We start from the raw sequence: 26,030 nt of genomic DNA, 5'->3' as shown, positions 1-26,030 counted from the left end.
GAATGATGGGGGAGTGAGAAGGCATAGCGCAGAGGTTAAAGCATAGGCTCTCACCCAGACTGCCTCGAGGCCGTGCTCTGACTCTGCCCTTGCAGACTCTTACCTTCTATGTCACCACAAGCCCACTAACCTGTCTGTGCCTTGGTTTCCCCTTTTCTCAATGGGAATTCTAATAGCATCTACCTCAAATAGTCGTGAGAATTAAATGAGTTGGGGAAAAAGCTCTTAGGATATTATGTGGCACATGGTAGATGGTCAATAAAAGATAATTTCCATTGCCATTTGCTGATCGGATTCAGGGTCCACATTATTCAGTACCAAGGCTTTGGACAAAAATTCAGATGTGAGCAGCATTGTTTGGAGGGCAGTAGGAGGTGGGGGAATATCTGGGAAGTTCACTCTGTCCAATATCCTTCACAACATGCATGAAGCCATGTATGATAAGCATGTCACCTACTGACACCTGTGACCAAGGCTGGTGCTCCCTTGAGCTCCCAGGTCCATGATTGTCCAGCTCCAGGAAGTGGAGCAGGAATAGGTGTACAAAGGACTCCCAACAGTGAGGACCCCTTGGTCCCCTCTCTGCGGCTCCCTGTGACCCTGAGGCAAGAGTCTCTCATGCTTCTTTCCATAACTCCGGTTTTCTGATACACTCTTGATTTTGAAGTTGAAGATCCCAGTCACTGTGGGTATTACTCAGTTCAATACCCCACTGCCTCCTGCTGCGGGTAAAATAAAGTCCCTTTGGAAATGGAATGGCTCTGTCTTGAAAATGAGAAAACAGGAGCAGCATGAGAACAACAAACAAGGCCCAACATGGTCTCCTGACCTCTAACTCAATATCAGGGGAAACCTAGTTCTGAATTAACAAAGGCTATAGTTTCAGGCCAAGCACTGTACCTCCCACCTCCATCCCCACTGGTCCCAGTGTCATCATGTGCCATTTCATTCTGTCTACCCCAGAAGATTGCCAACAGGCTCAGGCCTGCTATTGGTTTTCTCACTTGTATCAGTTTCTCCATTGGACTACATGTCTTACTTCAACTCCTTCTGTCTGGTATCATTGGGACAGAATGTTGGAACTCTAATTTGGTCCCAGACACTCATCAGTATTTTCCCCATAAATCATTGCTCTGTGGCATCCACAGATATCTTAGCTCTTCTGCCACGGCAGCTTACCCTCCTAGCAACGTAGACCAAGGCTTTAGGAGCTATGCTGAGGGAAATGTCTTTGTCCACTCTTGCTCACCTTGAACCTGACTCTTCCATCAGCGTTTCCCAAAACAGAGCTTATGCCACTCAAAGCAGTGAATTCCCTTTGTTGACATGGCAATCCCCTCCAGCCACTGTTCTATTCTTTCCTTTAATGCCAAACTTTCGTAAAGAGCAAATTCACAGCCTGACTCTAATTGCTCATTTTCCATTCGCACATCAGCCTATTCCAACTGATTTTCTGCAATTGCTCTTACTTAATCTTCTCTAATCCAGGTCACTGATAACCTCCATGTTGCCAAATCTACTGGACCCTTTCTTCACTGGATTTGACTGGACTTTATGGCAATATTTAGCACTGTTGATGACCCTCCTCCTTACAACTCTCTTTTCCTGGCTTCTTTGGATGTCATACCCTATTGGATTTTTTTTTTTCACATATGGCTACTCAATCTCAGCCTCCTTTGTTGCCATACTTCCCAGGTCCTAACCTCTTATGCCTTGAGAAGCTGTGGCCACTTCTCTTTTCTCTTTCCTTATAGAAAGAATAAATGATCTCATTTACTCTACCGACTTTAAATGCCCTCTAGATGCTGACAACTTCCAAATTTATATCTCCAATGCAAACCCCAACTTAAAGCTTAATTCTTGTATATTTAATTGTCTACTTGACATCTCTATTTGGATATGTGACTTGTTAGGCTCACCGTGTGTGAGCCTGAGCTCTTATTCCTCTCAATGAGTTACTTCTCCAGTCCACTCCATCTCAAGAAATGGGAACACTACCTATTAAGTTGTCCATGTCAGAAAACTGGGGTCCCTCTGGATATCTCTCTCCTTATCCTCGATATCTAATCTATCAATGAGTCCTGTCAGTTCTGTTTCCAAATACCTTTTAGAAGTCTCAACTTCTTTCCATCTTCATATTACTATCATTATTTGCCAAGATTATTGCAATATCTTCCCTGCTGTTCTTCCAACATTCTCTATGGATGTCATAAAACCCATCCCTTATTTTAGAAGGATCCTTTGGATACATAAGTCATATTCTCTGTTGAATCTCTGATGAAATCTAGCTATAGGGGCCCATTTTTTACCTCATTCTTTCCCTTATGCTCATATATGCAAAATGTTTAAGTGACAGTAGGCCCCTTTGTCTTCCTTTCATTTTCTCTTTTTATCAGATTCCTGGAATATTTCTACTTATTGGAACTGTGCTCTTCCTATGCTGCACAGCTTGTCATACAACAAAAAAGCTAATCTGGTGGTCAGAATTTATCAGTATGCTCTCAGGGCAGGGCCCCAGCATGTCTTCTAGTTATTCTTCTTAGCACACTTTTGGGTTCCAGTTTATAGTTAGATATTAATCCTATCTCATTCCTTAGTTCACTGTGGAGAATTAACTGCTTGTAGAAGAGCTGAGAGAAATTGAAAGTTGTATAAACAACCATTGCTATCAACTCCACATTATTTCTTTTTTTAAAAAAGAGTTTATTTATTTATTCATGAGAGACACACAGAGAGAGGCAGAGACACAGGCAGAGGGAGAAGCAGGCTCCTCGCAGGGAGCCAGATGCAGAGCTCCATCCCAGGACCCCAGGATCATGCCTAGAGCCAAAGGCAGACGCTCAACCACTGAGCCACCCAGGCGTCCCTCCACATTATTTCTTGAGAAGCAGGTGAAAGGCCTTACCTCTGTCCCAAACAACTTTCTCAATGTCTCACATCTAGCACCTGGAGTTCCTCCATTAGAATCATTCATCACTGTCTCCAATGGGAAGCATGAAAAGTGGTTACCAGCCAATAGTAATTCTATGTGGAATGCAGAGGGCCTTGTAAAAGGGAGATCTAGCTGGGAAGATTTAATAGAAGAAAGGAAAGTGCTAATCATGACAGGCTGGCAGGGCTGGAGATGAGGTGGGGCAGCACTGGAAATTCAGGGACATAGCACAAATGGCAGGGGGTGGATATGGCTGAAATGGGCAGTGGAAGGGCAGAGGTGCTTAACTGACACACCTCAACACATCACAGTGTTGTCAAGGACCCTGCTGACTTACCTTCCAGCCAGAGGTTCTCTTCTCTCTTTGATTCTCACTGGCCTGTGACTTTGGTCCCCTCCTGTAGAGAATAATCTCCTAATGGGCAGATATACTCATTCATCACCTCCCATGGTGTTCAGCATATGATGTCTCCTCATTAAACATTTCTTGCATTCAAGAAAGAAGGATCACTCTGTGCTACGCAGGCAGGGGTAGAGACTTCAGATATGGAGTTATAAATGGGCAACATTATCATCTATCAATTCTTAAGTACATCCTGAGGAACTTCTCTGTGTCTAGTCCCTATCAGACAATGAAGAAAACCTAAGAGCTGAGTAAAGCTCCACACCCTGCCTTGATCTAACCAAGGACCTTCACATAGAGATGAACTACATATAATACCATATATAGTAGGAGTTGTGATAAGGACAGATGGGATGAGCTGGATACAATTCCATAAGGAAGATGCACCTAAAAATTTCAGAGGCCTAGGAAAAAAAATGGCATGTAAAGAAAGAAGATAAAGAGCCAGCCTGCACAAAGAGGCAAAAGTAGAACTGAGCATAGTTCATCTTTGAGGTGATGGGAGGGCCCTTGGGGGATCTGAATGGAGTCAACAGGTCAGGAGCCAGGGGAGATAAAGCAAGTTTATCCAGGTGAATGCAGATTATTGCAGGGAGAAAGATCCAGGTACAGGAGTCTGAGTTTGATGAAAAAGCCTGAGTGTGGAGAGGAGGAGAAAGATCTAGAGCAAGGTTCAGGAAGAGCTAAGTTTATGATTTGGCTGTCATTTTAATTGCCTAACTTATTTTATTATTTTTTGAAGGGGGGAGGGGCAGAAGGCGAGAAAGAGTCCCATGGGGCTTGACCTCATGACCCTGAGATCATGACATGAGCTGAAATCAAGAGGTGAACACTTAACCAAGTAAGCCATCCAGGCACCCCTAATTTCCTAATTTATTAGAACAAGGATTTGGACTAGAGGATCTCTCATATTCCTCTCAGCTCTGATTTCTTAGACACTCAGCTGGAAATCTGTGGAACTTCTACCAGAAATACAGCTTATATAAACTCGTGTGCACAAATTGGCTAAGAGAGAAGATACCCATCTCCTTGGAAAACTCCTGGGAAATGCCTCCAATTGTAACCATCCTGCAGGGACACCTGTAGGATGCAGAGAAAGTACAGGATTAGGAGTCAAGGGACTTGAATGGAAGTTTATCACTTCATAGCTGCATGACTTTGGATCAGTCATTTCTCTTCCCCAAAGGCCAGTTTTCACCTATGAAACTGGGGTATGAATACCTTTCTCCCAAGATTGAAAGCATTTGATTGGAGAGCATCCCTGGAAGTGCAGAGTATTCCGCCGAGCCTTGGTGAGTACCGCTGCAGGTGTGGTGAAGTTTCAGTGCTGCTGTACTGAGTGCTCTAAACCACAACGGCAGCCACACCTCTGGGTCGAGGAGGATGTGGACTCCCTCCCCCAGTGCTCAGCCTCCAGAGCAGTCACCTCATTAATGCTATTATTGTTCTTTTCCACTCTGCTAAGCCCATTGTTGGCAATGACATCGGTCATTGCTGCCTTCCTACAAAGGGGCTTCCTGTCTGGTGGCCCTGAGAGAGCTAAAGACAGTGATTAATAAATGCCCAGGATGTGGGCCTTTCTGAGGCGGGTGCTGTATTCAGCATGAATATGCATGGACCACCAGGGCTGACTTGAAGCCTGGAGAGGACATGGCAGGCTGGCCTAGAGCAGAAAGCAGCAGGCTGGCTGGTCACCTGGTCACCTGGGAGATGCAAGAAGGCTGCTCCCTCCTCCTGAGTGGAGCGGAGCGGGCAGCTTTCATCAGCAGCACCATCAGCCTCGCCATCACCCGAGAAGACAGGCTGGCAGATGTGAACATAAATACATCCCCTTCTTGCCTCACCTCAGTGCCCTGAGGAGCTATTAGAGACTTAAAATTACCATTTCAGTAAACGGAGAGAGAGAATTGAAGAGGAAGAGGCTGTGTTTGTTAACTTGGGAGCATTGTTGACTCCACTGGCTCCTTTCTCTCTGTGGCACCCTGGGGAGGGGTAGAGACCAGATGGTCCTCAGAGGTGCAGGAGCGACACCTTCAGATCCTGCCCGGTCTCTTTCTGGATCCCTGTTAGGAGCCTGGCCTTGCCCAAAGGCAAAGAGGCATCCAGACAGCATTGCAGAGGGCTCTGTGACTCCAGGGAGCTAGAAAGGCATCAAGCCCTGAATCTCACTCTGGCCCCCACCCCTAGGAGGTGGCCTGGGGCCTGAGATCATGTAATTAGTCTTCTATCCCTAAATCCTCATGGAACCTAATCCCACTATAATCATTAGATAAATGTTTACTTAGTTTGAATGTATGAATTCTAGATGTTTAGTAAATATTTGGTGATTGATGATTGATCGAAGCAAGCAAGGCATTTTAATCCTTGGTAAAAAAAAAGAAAACTCTTTGGAAAGAGTCACCGGATATGCTGAGACAGTCATTTACACCTAAATATGTCTTGTTCTGACTTAAGTTCGGGTTTGGGTAGAGAAGGGGAAGGACACACACACACACACACACACACACACACACAAACAGCTCTACACCATGGAGCAAACAAGGATCTCCACCAGCTCCACCGTGGTGCAAGCCTGTCTGATTCATCACTGTGTCTCTCATCATTTATTCACACCATAAGCATTGATTGACAGCCTACTTTCCACATTGTTCTGTACATAGAGAATAGAGATGAACTCAGGCGAGGGTTTACCCTCACAGAACTAACACTTTAGTAGGGAAGTCAGAAAATAAACAAGGAAATAAATAGCACAATTGCAGATTCTGATAAGCCCCTAAACCTGTATTTTCCTTCCTGTATTCTGAATTTTTTTCCCCAGCTCCCAAGAACATTTAAAACAGCACGAGTAGAATTAGTATCTGGCTTTCTAGGATTCATGGCCAAATTTAATCTCTAAATTGCTATCCTTAAATTGCATCTGAACAACAGGACAGGGAGCATCTCTGTCCTGCAGAGGAAAGTGTGAAGAAGCCGGCCAAGGCCGACATAGCAAAGATCAGTTTGCAGTCCTTTTGTAACCTGGGTGACTTTTCATTGAACTCCTTTTGGAATTTATTCAAGCATTTCAAGGGACTTGTATCCTGAGGTCTGAAGTGGGTTTCCTTTCCTCTCCTTATGAAGTGGTCAGTACATTCAGCAGAGCCAACTTTAGGCATGTGCAACGTGGGCAACTGTGTAGAGCTCTGTACTTCTAAGGTCCCCATGCTCGATTTAATACTCTGTAGTCCCCAGTTTGAAATTTCTAATACTTTTGAATGAGGGGCCCTACATTTTTATCTTCCCCTAGGTCCTGCAAATTTTGCATTCGGTCCTGCCTTTCAGGAATTGGGTAGAGCTTGAATTCAGGTCTACAACATCACTTTCCTTCTCTAGAATATGAGGGGTTGTTTGTTGTAATGTTTCTTCCAGTCCTCGTGCCCCAGAAAGGAGCCTCTGAATATCATCCCTGACTAAATCCCTTAGACTTGGTGATCAAGTTCTTGAGAAGGGGCAGCCCAAGACAAGGGCGAGCAAAGCTTAGTTCAAAACCCATCCCTACCAGTGGTGTTTGCTTGATCTGAATCTCTGTACTTCATCTGAGATATTGAGAGCAACTTAGTAGATGGGGATCTCATTTTTCCTTTCTGGATAATAAAATGTAAATCAAAACAAACACAAACAAAACCCCTTTTCAGATCACTACCCTCCACCGTTTGAGCTGAATGTTAGCCACTAGATCAAGGCTGAAAGAGAGATAACAGAGAATAGTGGCCTAATTTCTCACACCCTTCCATATGATTGGGCTCTTCTGAAAACCAGGAAGCAGGCTCCACCAGCAGGAGGAGTCAGTGTTCTAGATACACTAGTTTAATCTATGGCAAATCAATAAAGATATATTTGGTTATGACAAGTGACTCCTGTCCCTTGGTGGCTTAATATAACCAAAGTTCCTTCTTGCTCAGGCTTTGTGTCTGTGAGACTTGGCTGTGGAGCTGTGCTCCTCCTGATTCCTCAGGGACACAGGCTGATAGAAGCTTCATCTCAACATGTGCTCCCTTAGTCACTGTAGCGGGGCAGGGTTGGGGGGTGGATGTGTGGCAAATTGTACTCTGGATCTTAGAACTTCTACCTGGAAGTGGCATATACAACTTCTCACATTTTATTGATAAAATCAAGTCACATGGTCACAACTAACTTTTATTAGAATCCTACCATATGTTCAGAAAGAGGGAGAACTAGAAATATTTGTGAGTAAAATCAATGACTACCACGTGCGTCAAGACTGAAGGTCTCCTTTTCTCCACCATATATGATATCATAGAAGAAGTGACAATGAGCAGGATTCCAACACGTGTGGGAGAAATCTTTCTTTTCTGTTCCTATTAAAGGGAGTTATACCTTTACTGTTGCCCTCAGAGATTATAGGAGAACCAAAATAAATTGTGGATGAGCATAATAGATAACATCGACTGAATATTGAGTGCCAGGCACCATTGTAGTCTTCTGATCTTCTCAGTAGGGCTAGAACATAGGTCAGATATTGCCCACACTTCACAAATAAAGAAAATGAGGCACAGAGCATTATATAGCTAGTCCACAATTACACAGGAAGACATAGGATGTAACCCACGGAGTCTAGCCCAAAACCTGCTCTTATGCACTGTGCTGTGCTGAGAAGCAATGCACAGGATGGGAGCCTCCTAACGAAGAACTTCCAAATGCTGCTCTTTCTGTATATTCACCAGGGAGAGTCCCATCACTTCTACTTTTGCCTTCACTTGGGTTGCCAGGGGCCTCCAGGAGGACTTGGAAAGATCACTGCTTCTTCCTAGGGCTTCACACCCAAAAACAAATATTATTGGGGATCCATCACACCTGGTATGATCTCGTCAATTTGTTCATGAGCTCAGAGTCCAAGGGAAAGGCCTCATGAAACCCGAACCTTCTCAAAGTCCAAGGAATAAAAAAGAGTGCCTTCCTGCTTGAGCCTTCCCCTCACCCTGATCAGCTTCTTATCTGAGGAGGAGAATAACAACAATACACAGCCTCCTTCCTTTCCCTCCTATGATACTCAGAAGCTGTGGACTTCACTTCTGGGTTGCCTTCTGTAAAATAACATCTGTCATTGCCAGCAGGCCTGGTGCTGAGGGCTCATTCTGCTGCTCAGACACAGCTCCCAAAGGGGATGGTGGCTGAGAAGATACCTGTGGAAGGCTCTTGAGGGACTGTCTCAAGGGTGAGGAGGGTGAGCCAGGTGGGAAATAGGGCCTACCCCTTTGTTCTTCAGATGCTCCACGAAGTAGAATTGTTCTGCCCAACAATGTGGGGCTGTGTCCATGCTGGTTGTGAGCTGCTCTGAGACACTTTTTCAGGTGCACTCCATCTGCCAGCCTCCCTGTGCCCAGATCAGTTACCCCTGAGCTCAGGTACCATTTGTAGAATATGGGGGATGTCTAAATGCCTGAAGATGCAAGCTAAAATTTATAATCCCTGCTCATAACCCCCAGATTAATGCGGTCCCCTTTAACCCCCAGAAGAGCATAGAGAGAAAAAGAGTTTCTCTTTTGGGCAGAATTTGAGGGCCATTAGCAGTTCCACCGCCTCTTAAACATCAAATTCAATGTGTGAGTCCTCAGAGATTTCCCTGGGTGAACCATTGCCTTCTCTCTAGATGTATTTTTTCAAGATATAAATGCTCTCATTGTATTTCCTCTCAGCGTCAATAAGCTTATGGGTTGTCTCCTCATCTCTCAGGTAAGTGCAGTTCAGCCACTATGAGATCCCTAAAAAGGGCTGTGTGCCCTGTAAGCAGGACAGAAAGGCCTTCTTTGGGGAGACTTCTGCTGGGCAGAAGTGCCTCAAAAGGTGTCCAGATGATCCAAGGACACATCATAGTTTTGGAGAAAACATTGGCAGTCTCTTCACTCCTGCATTTGGGGAAGGGGAAACTGAGGCTCAGAGAAAGCAGCTAGGTCATTACTCTTGATGGGTTAGACCCTGACTCCAACACCAGGGACCAATGGGCATGCACAGCTGTCTCAGGACTTGGGCACCCGGAGCGGAAACTTGGACATGGAGGCAAGGGTCAGGTCAGGATTCAACTGCACTTCCTATTACTCTGGCACCTGTCACTGTGAATGGATGCCTCCCAGCCACGTGGAGAATGGACCACCCAGCTTTGGTCCAGCTGCCTGGGACCTCCTTCAGGAGCTCAGCCCATGTGGTCCGAGTCCAGATGCCAGCTTCCAGGCAGCCCTCCTGAGAGCTGGGGTACCTGGGGAGGGGTCAGCTGGCCGGCCTGGGGCCTCTCATCGCATGAAGCCTGGCAGCTGGTGGCAGGCACCAGTGCAGAAGCTGGCTCAGATCAGGAGGATTTCAGGGCCCCATTTAACCTAATTGGGCCAGCAACCAGGCCGCAGGAACATCAGGCCCTCCACCGTCTTGTTCCACTCCTGGCTTTGAAGTCGCGCCTCATCGCGTTCTTAAACATGAGACGCAGGCATTCGGTTGCTCATATTTAATGTGCAACACAGGAGATCAAAGAGCAGATAGAGATGGAAGACATGAGGGCGATAATTAAAGATTACTCTGAGAGCTAGCTGGCTCCCCACCCCTCCCAGCGCCTGCCCTGCACACTGCTCAGCCCCTGTCCTCTCCTGGCCTCCTCCCCTCTCCCTGTCTCCTGGCTTCATCTCTTGCTTCACCTCTCTATCTCTCTGCTTCATGCCCCTTCACTTCCTTGCCCTCCCAGGCTCCTATTGTCTTTCTCAAATCAAAGACTCTCCTCTATCCCCTGTCCCTTGCCTAGTTTATTTCTCCCTATCTCTCCACCCTGTGCCTGCCTCTAGAGTCGCCATGACAACCGGCCTCCCAGACAATTACTGCCCAGGCAGCACAGCCTCTTTCCTTCAGGGACTCCAGTGCTCACTGGAGTCTACTCCCTGACTCCGTAGCCCTGGCAGCAAATTAGCCTCTACAGTATCTGGGGGGCCAAGGGAATGGGGTCTGTCACCAACCACACAGGGGGAAAGGCAAAGGAGAGACGTATGGAAGGAAAAGAGAGAGGGGGGTGCTGAAGCTCTTTTGCATCCATTCTGGTTGGGACAGAAAGGAGGACAGCCAGGAAGAAGGGGAGTTACAATGACCTGGGAGTGGATCAACAGCATGTCTCCTTCCAAACTATGGCTCAGTGGAAAGGAACTGTTTCCTTTAGGTTGGGAGAGACTAAATGGGTTGCAGCAGCCAGTGTTAGGAGTGTGAAATAAACACAATTCCAATACCTCTGCCTTGTTCTTAAGACTTTTAACACTTTATTATTATGCCTTTATTGGGAAGGTACTTACTGGCCATGTGTGTATCGCATTGAGCGTCTACTTCATATGCAATACAGAGCAGACAGCCATGGACCTCAAAGAACATAACACACCCTGACCTAAACAAATTACAGTCTAAGATGCCAAGTAACCGTACATTGAATGCTTAAGACTAAAATACATAAATAATGGATAAAAGTTTAAAATGTAGACACACAACACCTTCTCCTCCAAAAATATGAAATAACTGTAAGACGAGAAAGATCACTTGCTGGCTGGAAACTGACAGGCTTTAGGAAATGGTTCTTGAGTTTCCTCTGGAAGGCTAAGTAAGGCCTGAGTAGGCCAATGAGTTTGGGAACGGTGGCTGGTGCAGCCTGGAGCCATCACTCCGCCACTCCATGAGAGGACTTGAATGCCAGACTAAGTAGTTTAGACTGGACCATGCAGTTTATGGGGAGAGTATGGAGCATAGATTGCAGCTACTTAGCCTATATATTGAGAAGTCCAGGACTTGTGTAATTCATTTTAGACGAAGTGAGTGGCATTAAGAAGTTGTTACTAGAAATCCTGTGCACTGGGGGAGAAGGGAGTTCCAGGTGTGGCTGAGCGTGGCTGTCCACCACAAGCCCATCGCCTTACTAGCCTTGCTCCCAGCCCTGGCCCTGCAGCATTGTCCCTGAGCCACTCAGTCTGATCACAGCGAGACCTGCTGACTTCCTGGCCAGCGATATATCTTCTCCCTCATACTTGATGTGGAACTGAAGAGATGGGGTTTTACTTGGATAGAATAATGAGAAGGTGAGCCTGAAAATTCAAACTGTGCGAAAGGCCTTGTTCACAGAGAATATAATCTGCATATGTCATATAGATTTCAATCACAAAGCAGGAGATGAAACAAAGTCAAGATGGCCTTTTTGACAGGCTGAGCCATCTAGTAGAAAGGAAGCGTAGCTAGGAGGCGGTAACAGGATGGGCTCTGCCATTTGCCGTCCATAAGTCCTTAAAATATCAAGTGACCTCCTGTGGCTTCCATTTCCACATTTATAAGAGGGCCAAAATCAAATAGAATCTGTCTGTCTCATGGGGCTGCTGTGAAGACTGAGTGAAATAATAAATGCAAATGCCCTCAGGATATATAAAGGTGCCACTGACTTATGAAACCCTTGCCTCTAGGTGGTGGTGGCAATGATATGATCTTCAGGCCACCAGCATACCATGGTCAGAGCTCAGGCCTGGAAAGCTCCTCTCTGGATGAACAAAAGTTGTGATCCACTCAGGCCTCAATTTCCTCATTGGTAAAAAGAGAAGGCAAGACTAAAGTAACTTTTTCTCTAAAATGTGGGGCAGTGGAGATGATTTGAGGTGGGGCATGAATACAGCATTAAGCTACATTTAATTCGGAATGAGAAATTTATCTCCTTTTCAATTATCTTTCAATCCTTCCAGTCTTGGCTCGGTTCGAGTTTTCAGTTAACACCTCTCTAATATCTGCTAATTTACCTTTTCAAGGGAGAGAAAGTAGGCCTCAGGCTGAGAACCTTGGCAAGCAGCAGAACTTACCTAGAATTTAATGACATTGCTGAGTTCTTATTGTATTTCTTTTTTTGCCTTCCATTTATAGGAAGTAATACTGGTTTTCCATTTACAGCAATGAAATAAGGTCTCTTTTTTATAGTTGTTTAAGTAAAAAGTGAATGGTATTAAAGGAAAATATTGTATCAATAGTTGTGCAGAGATTGCACAGATGTGAAAATCAAGGAGGTAGCAGGAGCTTGAGAATTGCTGGGCTAGCTGATCCTGAATATTCTTTCCTACATTTCCTTTTCCCCAAGATTCTTGTTCCACCTCCAGTAGAAACACATTACCCTAACATGGCTTGTCTGTACATTGGCAAGAAGAGAGATAATGACAATTCAGACCCCCAAGAAACCCACATTTAGCACAAGAGCAACAGTGATTACCCTAGGAAGGCCTTACAAAGTTTCCTAAGTACATTCGTGTACGTCCCTTAATTTGATCTCACAACATTTTACAAGTGAGGAAATGAGACACCCTTTGTTTACATGATTTTCCCAAAATCAATCTGTCAATGATGAGTCAGGGCTCCGACTACATTCCTCCAAAGCTCTGATTCTTTCCAAAATTCCTTACTGCTTCTATGCCCCATTACACTAGGCTATATATGATATGTAGATACCAAGAGACACTTTTGAGTTGAAAGCATTAATGACATTTTTTCACTGGAGGGAAGAATCTGACTCCTTCAGACCCAGTTACATGATGAATATTATACATCCTGCTTCAAGAGAATGAAAAGAGGAAAGCCCTAGCCTTCCTGCCTTTTACTCTTTGAGTAGGAATGGTAGGTAGAGCAGGGAAGAAAAGAAGGAAGGGAGGAGGGAGGAAAGGAAGGAAGATAAAGGAAGGAAGGGAAGGAGAGAGAGAGGGAAGAAAGAAAGGTAGAGTAGGGAAGAATTGACATCATAGCTACTTCCATTTTAGGGAATTTTTTCTTGACCAAAAATCCCCATTACCTTGTCAGTTCGCCAGTCCTTCAATAATCTTTTAAATGAATCACAATGAAAGGATCATCTATTCATTCAGCTAGCAAACATCGTACAAGAGTTTAAGTCATATGCCATGAACAGAAAGATTACAATCTTAAGAAGGGATTAAAGTTGAACACACTAATAACTACAACAGAAAGCAGAATGTGATAAAATAGCAATGATGATTTTGCTATATTATAAAAATACGCATTTATAAGATTTAGCTATGTGCCAAGTACTATTCCAAGAATATTCCATGTTGTGCATGTATGTGAGCGTGTGTGTGTGTGTGTTCTAATCTGCAGAACAATCCTGTGGGATAAATACAAGCAATATGCTAGTTTTTAGATTAGGTGACTAAGGCTTAGATAAATAAGCAATTCAGAGTCAACCAGCTCCTAATTAGCAGAATCACTCTCAAGCCCACATGACTCCAGGGCCTATAGAATCCCTCTCAGTGTCTGCTGGAGCTGCATTCTGTACTAAGCATCTTCATCAACTACCTCACTATTCTCTTCCATGAGGCAGCGTGACTGAGAGCACAGACCTGGACCCAGGCTACCAGGTTGATTCTCAGCTCTGCTGCCCTCGGTTCTGTGGCATTGGGGAAGCTACTTAACTTCTCTCTGCCTCCATTCTACCTGTAAAAGGGGTTAGGTGTAATGATTAAATAAATTAACATAGAGAGAGTGCTTAGAAGGCTACCCAGCACATAGCACATGCAAGAACTAGATCAGTGAAAGCTATTATTATGATGATATAGATATCATTAGTCTCATTTATTGGCAAGAATATGAAAATCCCCAAAATGAAGTAGCTTGTGCGAGATGTAATATCTGCTCTTTCTATTATGTAAATCAGGTAGTGTTTAGAGGAAAGAGTAATCAATTCCAATCTAAAGAAGAGGGTGAAGGGAGTTCAGAGACTAGATAGGCATTTATTTCCAAGCAGAGGCAACTTGATGAAAACCACTACATGGGGAGAAAAGATGGGAAATGGTCAGTAGATTCATGGGGCTAGAATGTGGGGCTGAGGAATGAATAATCATCTCATGGAATGCCCAGAATACCAGGAGACATGGCAAGTTGCCAAAAGCTTCAATCAGAAGGGTTGTAACAGAGCATGCAGCAGTGTAAAAGAGAGATAGAGACCAAGAAATTGGTAAGACACTGAATAGGCCCAGTAATGGGTTTTGTATGGGTAGTGGTGCTTAAAACAGACAGATGGAAAAATTAGGTAGGTGGAAATTATTTACACATGCATTCACTCAATAAAACTGGTGAGCACTTACTATGTACTAGGCACTGGGGATGTAATATGTAGTAAGCAAGATCCAATACCAGTTTATGGGGAGATATATAAAAAAATCAAATAGGTAAACTAGTACAATGCTAAATATTGTCATCAAGTTGATAATAATACAATGATAACTGTGGTGAAATCATGTGGGAGCAGAAACTAACCTAGACAAGAGGAGTCAGAAAAAATTTCTGAAGGAAATGATAGCTGAATGATGAGTAGGAGTTAGTAAGAGGAAAGATGTGGCAGGTTGTGTACCATGCCAGGGAGTAGCCTGTGCAAATGCCCTGAGGCATGATAGATCATGGCTTCTTCAGGAAGTAGAGCAAATTGGTGGCGGTTAGATAAGAACGGAGATGGTTTGAGATATGGAGCTGGAGCTATAGTATCCGGGGCCTTTTAATCAGCATTAATGAATTTCTATTTTATCACTGGGACCAAGGGAAAGAATTGAATGGCTTTAGGTAGAAAATCATAAGCTCAGGCGTATTATTTAGAAGGACCACTGCTATATGGATTGGAGGAGGTAAGAGGGATTGCAGGGTGACCTGATGGGTAGCTAGAGTTATAGGCTTAGCTAGAGAGCACAGTGACTTTTATAGACTTTGTCATAAAAATATAAAAGGGAGGATTTGAAATAAGTTTAGGAGGTAGAATTGACAAGATCTGGTGATGCTTAGATGTTGGGGTGAGCGGGGGGGAGAAGAGTCATCAAGAGTGATGACACTGTCACACCAGGAATAGTGAAGGCAGGCCAGAGCTGCTGGGAATACATTAGCCATGGTTCTCTGGGGAAACACAAACATAGGCTATTCATGTGTAGATAACTTCTCTCTTAAGAGACTTTTCTCTTAAGACCTTCAACTAATTGGATGAGGCCCACCCACAAAAAGAAGGGTAAACTGTAATGTGCAAAGTTCTCTGATTTAAATGTTAATCACACTTTAAAAATATCTTCACAACACCTGGACTGGTATTTGACCAAACAAGTGTGCACCATAGGCCAGCCACGTTAACATGTATAATTAACTGTCACAGGGGAGAAAGATGATTTGATTTTAGATCATCCTTCATAGTGGAGTATGCTAGAAGAACTCCTGGTAAAATTGGTTCAAGTTTGGGAGGCAGGTGGTGGGTTTGGGGTTCCTATTCACAAAAGCAGCCATGGGAGCTAACCATTCATTTGTGAGAGGCTATAAGGAGGAAGTAAAAAATGAGGCAAAAGATGTAATCCCTACTGGAGAAGGAAGAAGAGCGGAGATGGAGATTCAAGACAAGGACAGAGCATTGCAAACAGGAAGATGTGATCCCAGAGTAACATGCTTTAGAGGGAAGGACAAGAGCACTCAGAAAATTGTACTGGTCTATGGCCATACCACCCTGAACGCACCCAATCTCATCAGAAAATTGCACTGGATTTGGATTATTCAGGTGTCTATTCAATGAGTTTGAAAAGGAATGTATTTTATTCCTCCAAGCAGTGCCTTTCCAACTAGTTCCTAGGCATTTTCTTGCATTCCTGGCTAGCTTGGATTTTCTGCTGGTACATCACTCATCCTATCACTTCCAGGGAGTCCTCTGCGTCAACTATTCTCCAAGCCAGCTCTTCCTTTCTTGAGGGTATTCTGGGGATCTGTGTACTCCTGCTGTGTTGATTTGTACTTCTCAATGTGTTCCACACATTTTGTGCATGCTCCTCTAATGTCCCCAAACAGATCTCTGGCTCCTAGGGGAACAGGGATTAGGCGTTTTATACTTGCAGGGTTTACCAGCTTCCCCATACCACTTACACCCCTGCTATGGGCCCAGCAGAGTGTCTGCAACCAAGATGGCCCACTCAACTGAGTGGTGACGACTGCCCTTCTGACCAGCTGTCTACCTTTGCTTCCCTCTCTGACTACTACCAGAATGACTACTTTGAAATCATTAGCATCACAAGCATTCTCTGCCCTGAGTCCCTTCCAGCATTGTCTCTACTAAAACAAAACCTCTAGTTCCCAGTGTGTCTCATACTGGTCCTTCAACATCTGGCCTGAAACTGCTCCTGGTTTATTCATTCAGCATTCTTTCAACAAGTATCTACTGAAAAACAGACAATGAACACAAGGAGACTGAGAAAAATAAAAACAGCACCTGCTCACATGGGCTACACGCTGGCATGAAGAGAAAAAGAGTAAATGAATAGGTTTTAATTTCAGGTGATGAATGATAAGAATGATGAAGTCCCCAGAGTAAGATATGAAAATGGAGAGTGATGGGCATCACCTCATATGCAGGAGAGGAGGGGCCTCCCTGGGAAGGAAGCATGAGCAGAGATCTAGATCAGGGGAGAATGAGAACTATGTAAGAGCTAGAAGGGGTTAGGATGGAAGCGGGGAGGGACCTACACGGGCGTTCTCATCCAACCATATTTTCCAGAATCCCTTACAGCCATGAGTCTGGCTATAAATTCAATTTTGCCACTTACATGAGATTTAAAAGGTAGAAGTGAGGCAGTGGTCTCCTTCCTGTGGTTTCTGGCTGTCACTCTGTCTGGGAAGGTTCTAGTTTTCCTTTAGTGCTTCTGTTTGTTCTCTGGCTTCCTGGTGTCCAGAAGCTGTTCTGGCAGTGACTGCTGCTTTCTGGGAACCTCAGTCCACAGCCCAGCTCTCACCAAATGCCTGCACCTGCTCCTCCTGTTGCTGCTTTAGGCCTGTAGGAAACAAAAACTGCCCATTTTTCCAGTTCCTGCTGCTTCACCATGCCTTGTTGGTGCCCCTAACGCCACCCACCTTTCCCCCAAGTCCCTCCACTGAGCTTTCCTCATTTACTCTCTGGGGTATGCCATGTACTTCCTGAGTAGGAGTTAGCCAGGGAAAAGACTTGGCCTGACCTGAGGTAAAGGCTGGAAACCTTCCAGACTGAGGGACCAGTAATGTGAAGCAAATGGTTCAAAGGAGCAAAGAGCGTTTGAAGAACCAGGAGAAAGGACACGTGGCAAGGCGCAGAGAGCATGGAGTGTGTGAAGGCTGGTGAGGTGGGTAGAGGCCTGTCGTGTGGAGCCCAGGTGGCTACTCAGACATAGAGTGAGTGAGCAGGCCCAACCAGTTGATTACTGGTCTGACTCTGAAGAGCAATGCTCCTTCTTGTCCTGTCCCATTATGTCCTCCAGAACCTGCCTTTTTTACATGTTTACTACATTCTATATATCCCTCCCTCCTTTTATCCCCCTGTTCTCACAGATACCCCATTTAGTATTAAAGAGCCACCTGAGGGAAGATACGTAAGACCCAGATTCCCCTGACATTGCCGGATCCTGATCTGTCATACTGCCTGTTGAACCAACCCTGCCTGTTACATCTTAGGAGAGGACACAAGGTTATGAAGTCCACCATGCCACAAGGGGCTGGTTTTCATACCCTTCTCTCTGGCCTCACTGCCAAGGCAGCAAAGCTTCTGCTATAAGCTTTTTATCACTTTTCCACTGTGCCCGCTGCCCATAGCTGTTCCTCAAGTGCTGACCAACAGGCACGTCTCAGCTTTTGTTGTCTCTCAGCTATCAATGCACTTGGGTGGGATGACATATATCTTCAGACTTAAGAAGTATCAAAATTCTCTGTAACTCAAAAAGGTTCCCAAGCTGCTCTCAAAGCCTAAACCTTAGCACCATCCACAAGGAATTCAATGAAGTGTCAGGCAGAAGGAAGAGGGCTTTGTATTTGCAGGATAGATACTCTCACAGACCCTTCACAAATCAGTAAGAGTCAAGGCACCCCGAATGTCTGGGACAACTCTCTAAGCATTGTTGTTGGAACCTCTTCCCTGCACCTGGCTCCATGTGACTGTTTTTGAAAATCTCTCTTTGGCTGAGCTGAAACCTCTGTAATTCAGAATCACTGCCATTTTAAACTCAATTTGAATTCAAGAAAAGTCTAAAATTGTGGAATGCTAATGAATGCAGCATATTTCCTTTAAAGTGCATTGAGCTTCTTTCAATTTTTGATCTGGTGTAATGAACATGTAGGCATCATGCAGGAGCCACACATGCATTGAAGTTACATGAAGGGCAGGCTCAAGAATTGTCAAATTACCAATACTTCCATGGTTTAAGGGCCTTCCTTGCGACCTTGATTATTCTGTTTATCAACACAATGAAATGTTGGAATAAACTGCCCTCGCTAGCCAAATTCTAGTCATTCTTCTCAATCAATTCAAGGTCTTCTTCTTTCATCCAGGTGGTCTGTTCTCACTGATCTTCCCCATCATGTCTTGTCATTAAGCTTATTATGCATTCCACTTATTTTGCTCTGAATTATTAAAATAGTAGGCTGGTGGAACTTCAAACATGTTAAGGACCACTTAAATAGGAGGTATTTTGAAATTTTATGGGGGTACTTTCTGCTCTCATAATAATTATAAAGCAGTGGTAGTAGGTGGTGGAAAGAGAAAGGAAATCTGAAAGGTTCTGCAATACTGAGGACAGTCCTACATGGCAGAGAACTGCCTCATGTCCTATATAAGCCTTGAGTGTGCCACTGGACACCCAGAGGCTGAATGCATGCCTTGACATGTGGCAAGATTTCACACAAAAGATGCTTTCCATGATGCCTCGTTGCTATCCCATCCCATGTCACAACATCAGACATCATTTTGACACTATATTTATAAATAAAGATAAGCTCATTTGTGAGACATAACACGCTTCCTCATTTTCTCTACCTCAACAGCCTGTAATTTGAATTGGTATGTTTCCCCTGCTTCAATTAAAGCTATTCCTCTCTCTCTCTCTCTCTCTCTCTCTCTCTCTCTCATTTCATGCACAAATAAGCCTGGTCTGTTACTAGTTACCTAGTCCTAGAATATGTGTTTATACCTCTGCTCTTTTATTTGATGTACTTCTTGCACAGAAGAACTTCTGAACTCACTTTTCTTGAACCCACATACATTCATTATAAGCAGGTACAACTATCTGACTACTTCATTGCATATTCTATTGTAGCTGTTTCTGAAAATTTACCTTTTGAAGTAGATATTATTTATTTTAAAATATTTGCTTTTTATTTCTCATTTGCATTATAGTTAGGGCATTATACTGATTTTTATTATGTATATAAGTGTGTTATAACATCTGCAAATTTCATTTCAATTTGGCAAATGAGGCATTACAAAGTATTTGTTATAAAAGGGGATATTAAATACAATAAGTTTGAGAACCACTGATCTCTTACAATCCCTCATTTTTCAGAGGAAGAAAGTAAGGTACAGAAAAAGTAAATGACCTGGTCAGCAAAATTGCTGATCTAGAATTTAAACCTCGATCTGACTTTCAGTCCAGTTCTCCTATTTTGTTCTCTAATTTTAGTTGAATAATGAGTAGTCTTCATTTTGACAGTGGAGTTACACTCATAATCTTGAGAACAGAGCTATTTTGTACATTCCTTTTTCTGCAATCATCACAGTGACTAACACAGCATTAGACATATAGTAGTTACCTAATATATGTTTAATATTTCAGTTGGATTGAATTGAATTGCATCAAGCTGAAATTAAATTATTTGAACTGAGTAGTGAAGTGTTAATGTTTTATGGAAAATGGTGCCTTCCAATACAAAATAATCAGAGCCCTCAGTTCTGAGCTGGGAAGTCACTGTTGGCCCAACTACATCAGATGCCCTCTTCACCTCCCCTCCTATCCCTCACTTGTTTCCAGTCACTTGCCATGGAACTACATTCTTGCCTCCCCTCTTTCCACAGTTGACATTCTTGGCTCAGAGCCCTTCCAAAAGATCTACTAGCTCATTTCTGGCTGTCCTTTTACCAGCCATATCCCCTGGGATAAAGACTGGATGTAATGCTGAGATTGGTCCTCCATGCCTTAAGATATTTTCAAGGAAAGAGTTAAAAGTCAGTTTTTCCCTGTTCACTTTTTTCAGATTCTGAATTATCTTTTTCCTGACTCTTTCTAAATGTGTTAAAAAATTTGGTATATGGTGAGACACTTTGTTGACATGCTACAGGAGCTAATTTTACATGTCAGTGGGAAAAGCACCAAAACACTGACTCAAGTCATATTCCAAAAGTAGATTAATTGTTCTATTGTCCCAGTGAATGTGCATTTTTGTGTATGTGTTTTTATGTGTGTGTACACACAAGAGGGAAGGAGAAAAAAGACCATTTCTTCTTGGCCATACCTAATTTAGCTGCCAAATTTTAAAATGAGTAACAAGGAGGTGGGAGGTACACGAAGGAGTGTCAAAAGCTATTTGCAGAACAGGAGGGTCATGAGAGTTGTGACCAGATAGCATGACCTACAAGGATAAAATTATCTGGGACAACAACAGAAAAAATATATGTCATGTATCTAGACACTGCAGAGGCCAAGCTTATTAGACATAAATCCTGCTTTCATAGATAACACTTTCAAACACACACAGATACACACACACACACACACACACACACACACCACTGCCATCACCACCAACAACAACACCAACAGCAATAATACCAGTAATCAAAATAGTCCTGCTTTTTTGATATAGATGAAAAAATTTATGAGATCTTTGCTTCCACCTAAACAATCATAAATAAATAAATAAAAGTTCTAAATACTCTCAGAAGACTGAAAACACAAACTGGAATGAACTAAGAAGAGAGAGCTCCCAAGGCATTCCAGGCTTTCCCAAGACCTTCAAAGCCTCAGAGAATGGCCACGGAGTTGAATGCAAACTTCCAAAGCACAGAGAACAGCAAGTAAGATTTGATGGCAGACAAAAGTCACTAATGACTCAAAACTTTCCATTCAGCTATAAAACTGGAGAAATTTCCCATGTATCTGAAAGCTGGTGGCTCAGCTGTGAATCAGAGCAAATTTCCAGAATCTCACCAGTTGTGAGATCTTAATTCCTAATGAAAAGAAAACACCCATCCTGTTCTCAAGGTATTGGACTCTAGTGGGGGAACTGAGTGAAATCAAAAGGGTTACAAAGCTGAGACCCATTTTGACCCAGGCTAAACCACATCAGATTGACTTAGCCCTCACTCTTAAGGTAGAACAGAAAAACAAGAGTGTAGCGTTACAGAAGCAAACACTATTGGCTTCAGTTGTCAGTCCCTGTTTGTGTGTTATGAGAACACAACAAGGCAAGGAAATGTAATTCAAAGTCAAGACAGGAAACAGTCAATAGAAGCAGTGCCAGAGATGGCCTAGGTGTTGGAGTGATCATTGGAGAGAGGCTTTAAAATAATTATGGAAAAAATGCTAAAGGATCTAGTAGAAAGGTAAATACATGTGTGAAGAATGGGAAAAGTAAGAGACATGGAAGCTACAAAAAGAAAAAAGAAACAAATGTCAATGCTAGAAATATAGCATCACAAATATGGAATTTATAAAATGGGTTTGCAAAATACTGAACACAGAGTAGGAGAGGGCCAATAAACTTAAAGATACATCGACAGAAAATGTCTAAACTGAAACACAAAAACAAAAATGAGTGAGTAAGAAATAGAACAGAACATCCTAGACATGTTGTAGAAGAGCAAGTTTTCAACATACAAGTGGAATCCCAGAGGGAAGAAGGAAGACTTTGGGGCAGCAGAAATATTTCAGGAACAATGGGCAATAAATTGCTGAAAGACATCAACTCACAGATCCCAGAAGGCCAATAAATTCTAAGCAGGGTACTTACAAAGAAAACCACAGCTAGGTACACAGTAACCAAACAGCCTAAAATAAAATATAAAAAGTAGGCCAAAAAGAAGGACACAATGCATCTGGAAGAACAATGATGAAAAGATGATTAACATTTTTCCAGAAAGACTGTCAACAAGAGGCAGTCAAATGGCACAAAGTACTAAAAGAAAAAAAAAAAGTCAACTTAGAAGTCTATCCAATAAATGTCTTTCAGTTTTTATATACTTCTGTATAAATATATAATTATATATTTATATGTAAACACATTGTATATCTATTTGTTAACATATATACTTATATTTTATACTGAATATATGTATTATATATAAATATAAGCTATGTATTACATATTAAATGTAATTATGTACACAAATCTAAATGTATTTGAGATACATATATGTATTTATGCATTATATATATGTTTCATGTATATAAATATGAAGGGTATATTCACTGGATAAAGTTCTAAACTGACATATATATATACACCATAGATGATATACATAAAAGACTTTTGACTTTTTAAAGCAAAAACAGTAGCAGTCAATCATAGGGTTTATAGTATATATAATTATAAAATATAGAAAAGAAGAGCATAAAGGACTGTATGGAATTATATGATTGCAGACTCATTCACTTTTGTGAAATAGTACATGTTATTTTGTGTTCCTTCCATGTATTATTGACAATTTTTTTAGAGAATAATGGCATTGATTTCAAGGAGGGTTAGGGTGAGATTCGCTTCCTCCTGCTTTGGGTTCTGTGTTTATAAACCCCCTATTATATTGTTAAATCCAGAGCATATTTTACTTTCTTTTGTCTGACTCAGTGAAATAACACTACTCAAAAGTATAATTCCTCAGATATTCTGTTATCATTGCTAGCACAGACAAACTTATTGTAATATTCAGTATTAGTACAGTGCAGAGCAAAGACTATGGGATTTGGAGTTAGACAATCTATATTCTGGCTCTCACTTGGGCATTGTGTGACCTTGGGTATTGAGAGACCTTGGGCATATAACTTAAATGTTCTGACCTCAATTTCCTCATCTGTAAAAAGAATCCAATAATTCCCATTTCACAGTATTATACAGGCTCAAAAAAAAAAAAACCCAATTCCTCAACCCCCTTCAACTTCCAAATCTAGTTGGTTAACCAAGAGAAACTAGTTCAATTCTATGTGTATTTGTTGACTTGAAAATCTGGAAATTTGATTTTATTCCCTTTAAGTAAAAATAAGGGAATTATATCTTATTTCAAAAAAATAAGGTTAAAAAGGAAATAAAAATGACATTATTTGAGACTTAAAAAACCACATTTGAAGGAGCCATAGCAAACACAATGACTCAGAAACAAGTACATTTTTCTACAGATGCTTTTGGAGTTCTCAAATACTTGCGGGTCAAATTTGGCAAATTCGTAAGAAGATTCATAAAGTCCTAGAAAGCCTTGAAGTGTGTGAAGAAGGAAAGGAGAGAGGAAACATTCAGGCTTGCCTGATTCTGTGCAACTTAGCACAGTGGCAGGGAGCAGCCAAGCAGACCTCCAGATGGGCTCCTCCCTGGAAGAGGAGACAGGCAGGCATATTTCTGAGTCCCTTCTCTACCACTTCCTAAGCTGTATGACTCCAGGAAATGTCCTTGACATTCTTTTGTGTGTGTGTGTGTGTGTGTGTGTGTGTCCTTGACATTCTTGACCTTAAGTTTCACCACTGTAAAATGACGTAATAAAGTCCACCTTCTAGGGATTGTTGAAAATATTAAGGTCAAGCATATAAAGCAAAGGTTGAAAACTAGAAATCTTTGGGTCATACCTGGCCAGGAGATATATTTTACTGGTCTTACAGAATATGACACGATGTTTCCTAGTTTTTAAATTATTTGCCAATTATTTATATTTCAAATTTGGAAGTCTTTATTTCTGTATTCTCTTGAAAAATTGAAAAATCTGTTAAGCTTCTATCTATCTCTTCCCCAAAAGACTGAGCAGTTAAAGGTAAGGAGTAACAACTTTCTGTATCTAGGGCTTATTTTCTCCAGATCTCCTCAGTCCCCATCTTTCCTTATTGTCCCACCTATACTGAAGGCCAGTTTATTTGTATTATCTTCCTGGCCCTATGGAGACTGTTTTCCACTAGTGGTGTAAAGTATCTAGTACTACAACTGAGGGTTAATAGATGTCCTCTTTCCACTCCGCCCTCTACCTTGAAGGTTCCCTGACCAAACGGGGTCTGGAGAGGAGGACAACTGATGAGATTACTTCCTTAAGAGCCAGACCCTTCTCTTAACCTAGCACCTTAGTCAGTTATCCTTATTTCAAGAACACAAATTAAGTAATGGAGATCAGTGACACTTTCTTTGCCTAGACATAGGCTTCTTTCTCAGCATCTTGGGGTCAGTGCTAGCTACAGAAGTACATCATGATACATTAAATAAACTTAGAAATGGGATGCCTGAGTGGCTCAGCGGTTGAGCATCTGCCTTTGGCTCAGGGCATGATCCTGGAATCCTGGGATCGAGTCCCACATCAGGCTCCCTGCATGGAGCTTGCTTCTCCCTTTGCCTATGTCTTTGCCTCTGTCTCTGCATCTCTCATGAATAAATAAATAAAATCTTTTAAATAAATAATTTACAAATAAATTTAGAAATAAATTTAGAAATCTTTTCCAGGAACCTATGTGAAATCCCGTTTGGATTTGATGCACCCCAGCTATGGAAGAGAGTAGTACGGACCTGTGCTCTGAAGTTCAGAAGGGAGGAGTGGGAAATCAGAGGCTATTTTCCCACAGAAACCCTTCAACTTTATTAGTCTTTGACTCTTGTCCAAATTCATCAGTGCAAGCTTCATTAAAGGAAACCACAGTCCTCCAGAAGGCCAAGTAGAAGGGACAGAACCTGATTTCACCCAAGGCATTAGGGAAACTCTGTAATAGGAAGAGGGAAAAGCTGTGGGTTGTGGGAGAGGTAGCGTAGGAGTGGCATTCCATGGGATAAGAATCCTTTTAGTAAATAAGTTTATTATTGCAAAAAAGAACTAGAATGTGTTTGATATGAAGTGGCACAAATGGAAACTGCAGCTCGGCCTCTGGCTTACTGTGGCAGGTGACAGATGTATAGATCATTCAGGTCAGGTGAGAGAGTTGCTGGGTGTGAGCAGCAGGTTAGTAAAGATGAAAAGCATTCAGACATCTGGAGCTTCGACGTCTGCCATCTATGATTAAAAGTTGGCTGGAGGCATCTAACCTCCCTCTTTCCTCAGAGCAATTGACTATGGGACATTAGGGACAGCTGGGGTCTCTGAATGGACATTTGGAGGTGGGAAAGCAAGAAACATTGAGTTCAGGAAGAGCCCTCATACCCACTGAGTGTGCTGGGATCAAATGAGAACCTGATGGGATGGTACAGGGCACCTCAGCAGGAAGGAATGAAACACAACTTCTTTTAGGAACCTTGTCTTCTATACTTGGAATTCTCAATTCTCAATATTACAGCTGTAAGAGATTAAGAAGGTAGCTAGTTCAGTCTCTTTTTCCCTATTTTTTATAGATGATGAAATGACTTTCTCAAACTCCCATACTGAGTTGGAAGAAAAGTTGGTGTTACAACTATTAGATCCAAGACCAGTGTCCTTGTAACCCTTGGCAGCCTTCTCAGGTCTCGGCCCTGGCCTTGCCTCAACATTCCCAAGCTGTAAAAATTTGGGTAAAGGAGAGTTGGAGGGCAGCCCGGTTGTTTCAGTGGTTTAGCGCCGCCTTCAGAGTGGGGTGTGATCCTGGAGACCCAAGGTCGAGTCCCGCCGTCAGGCTCTCTGCATGGAGCTTGCTTCTCCCTCTGCCTGTGTCTCTGCCTCTCTCTCTCTCTCTCTCTCTCTCTCTCTCT

At 42.7% G+C, this 26,030-nt stretch overlaps 1 long non-coding RNA gene across 1 annotated transcript in view; it reads right to left on the bottom strand.

The window, feature by feature from the left end:
* LOC121496699 overlaps nt 1–26,030 on the bottom strand; it is a 64,377-nt gene that overhangs the window by 2,464 nt on the left and 35,883 nt on the right. The window contains exon 2 of the long non-coding RNA XR_005989314.1: nt 16,946–17,170. This is a non-coding gene — a long non-coding RNA (uncharacterized LOC121496699). The remainder of the gene's footprint in view (nt 1–16,945; nt 17,171–26,030) is intronic.

Source organism: Vulpes lagopus, chromosome 8 (genome assembly GCF_018345385.1).
Source record: "Vulpes lagopus strain Blue_001 chromosome 8, ASM1834538v1, whole genome shotgun sequence".
Lineage (NCBI taxonomy): Eukaryota > Metazoa > Chordata > Mammalia > Carnivora > Canidae > Vulpes > Vulpes lagopus.
This window is presented reverse-complemented; position numbering and strand designations above follow the sequence as displayed.